Source organism: Triticum urartu, chromosome 2A, assembly GCF_056163025.1.
Source record: "Triticum urartu cultivar PI428250 chromosome 2A, HENAU_Tu73, whole genome shotgun sequence".
In the NCBI taxonomy this organism is placed as follows: domain Eukaryota; kingdom Viridiplantae; phylum Streptophyta; class Magnoliopsida; order Poales; family Poaceae; genus Triticum; species Triticum urartu.
In genome coordinates this window covers 528,715,797-528,718,479 of record NC_141874.1, presented here as the reverse complement: position 1 = coordinate 528,718,479, position 2,683 = coordinate 528,715,797, and positions in this window count along the sequence as shown.

Below are 2,683 nucleotides of genomic sequence, written 5' to 3'. Positions count from 1 at the left end.
TCAAAGCCAAACATCGGATAGCGCGGGCACACTATATTTTTGAACGGAGGGAGTATAAAAAATAAACACTTTCTGAAAGCATTAACACATTTGTATATTAAATTGATATTTCTTTAAAACTGTAACCAAAATTAAACTTATATAAGCATTTGTTGAATATATGTTTTTATTCACTATGCAAATTATTACATGAACATTTTTTCTATGAATTGATTATTATTTGGATAATGTTAAATTAACACATGATTATTTTATAATTTAATTTAATTTATTAATATGTATATTATTTATAACCCACGATTATAATTTACATATATCCTATAAATTCGTAAAAGAACAGTGTAAAATGTGTTGTAGGGACTGTAGCCTGCATGATATTCAAAGAATATACAGGGGCAGCATCCAGTTGTTAGAGCATCTCCAACACGCGCCAAAAAGAGCTCCGCGCGCTAAAAATTCATTTTTTGGGTGCCGAATAGCTCTAACAGGTGCTGTAAAATACTGTGCGCGCTACAAAGTTTTGGGCATGCGCTAATAAACGCTATCGCGTGTAGTATATTTTGGGCTCTGGATTGCGCGCTTCACAATTTGCATTGCGGGCTTTTTTGAACGCACGTTTTTGGACGTCTGCTAAAGCAATGTTAGTCCGGGCGCATTAAAAATGCTACAGTGATGCGCTATAACTTCTATTGGGTGCGAAATTTTTATGCACCTATTAAAGATGCTCTTACATGAATTTGTTCTAGCTTAGGCGGTAAAGGTGCACGCAGCTATGAGCTACAGGACAGCGGTTTGAATCCTTGCCGGTGCCATTTTTTCAATTATTTTTGAGACGCTCACAAGTGGAACCTTACGGCCGTGGCAAGAGCTTTTTGGTGAGGGAAAATTTCCGAGGTCTTTTTTGTGCAAAATAGCAGGCCACACGTCATGTTTGCCTCGCTGGGCCTCAGGCCACATTGGCGCGCCTAATCAACACCCTCTTCATATAGAAACGTAATTTGCACCATATATGCGCGCGAAAGCCAAGTTGTGGCACCAGTTCAATGTATGCCGCAAGTTTTAGCACTAAAGATTTTTCACGCCAAGTTGTGGCACCAGTGGTGTAATTGACTCTTTTGAAAAGTAAACAGTCATGTATACATGTGTACGTAGTATGATAGTTTTTTAACACTATACATCCGCAAATGCTCACATGACTTGCAGTAGTAGCCTCCGCAAGATGGGGTGACAACATTGAAGGACTTCTTTGTTGGTGATACTCGTTTGAGTAACGAGGCGCGATTTTCAAGGTGAAAACCCAAGGTCTGGTCTTTATTGGTTGTTCCTGACAGTGACCTTATTGAAGGCGTTGTTTCGGGAACGCGGTATTTCTTCAGGGTGAGAACCTACGATTTTTGATGGGGCAACGACAATGCTTGTACATTGTTTTCTTTCTAGAGGCATTATTTTTGGAGAACCTTACTTCTTGCCCAGGTGCTGTCTTTGGTGGTGGTTAGAATGCTGCTACTAAGGGTAATTGATCGGGCAGTTTTTTTTTTCTTTTTTGGCTGTGTGCATTCCAGATATTTTTAGGCATCTTGGTGGTGCAAATATTGGGTGTAATAGGTCTCTTCTTGATATTAATATAAACCCTTTTCAAAAAAGGCAAATGCTCACATACATGCACATACAATCATTATATGAAAGCACACATACATCTTTAAGATACTGAGCCGGTACAATATCTTGTGATTGACAAAGTCAGATGCCTCGTAGTCGATGGAAACCTCTCGTTCCACTAAATGGACATCATCAAAATGTCCAGAATAAATTCAAAAAAATACGAGAACCAGCGCCAGGCCTAGAATTTGAACACCGATGGGTTGGTTCCACCACAACAAACCTAACCATCGAAACTACATGGGTCACTAGTAGCATTCAGGATATTCCTTGGTGGGGGCGGCAGTTAACCCCAGCCGCGACGTGGCGACCCTTTCCCCGAGTCTCTAAGAGGTCCATTTGGCGGAGCGTGCGGCGGATCGGGGTCCTCCTGATTTGGCCGACGATGGTTGCTTGAGTCTTCTGCGTGATTCGTGTTGTGGGCGACGATGTTTGTCCGCGAGCTTTTGTTTGGTGAGGTGGTCGTGCTCATTGTTGTGTGTCCTTGGCAGCCAATCTGTGTCCGTGCTTGCTCTCGGGTGAGCAGCTCTACCTTGCCGACAATGCGGCACCCTTTGATCCAGCGCAAGAAAGCAGGGGCATTCTTCGGCGGTGGTGGCGAATGGCATTGTGATGTGGTCTCGCCAACTAGGAGACAACAAGGGTGGGATATTTTCATTGTGGCATAACTTTTCCTCGAGACTTTGCCCCTCCCTCTAGTACGATTACGATGGTGGACAGGGCAATCGATGTTGTAGCTTTTGCTTCTTTGTTCGTTGCCTGTTAGCTTTCCTTCAGCAGTTTTAATCAGTCGTTTTGGGTTGCATCCTTGGTTTTCTTTAGTTTATAAGTTGTGGTTAGTTGTAATTCTAGTCCATTGATGGCTATGTTTCAAAGAAGGGTTTTGTCTTGAGCCTCGGCTCTAAAAAAATCATATACCGTGCAGCACTAGCAAGTTCATGTCAACCCTCGATTTTGTTAAAACTTCAAACTTAAAATTACACGGAAAATAATGTATTGTATACTAGCCATATTAAGTGCTTCA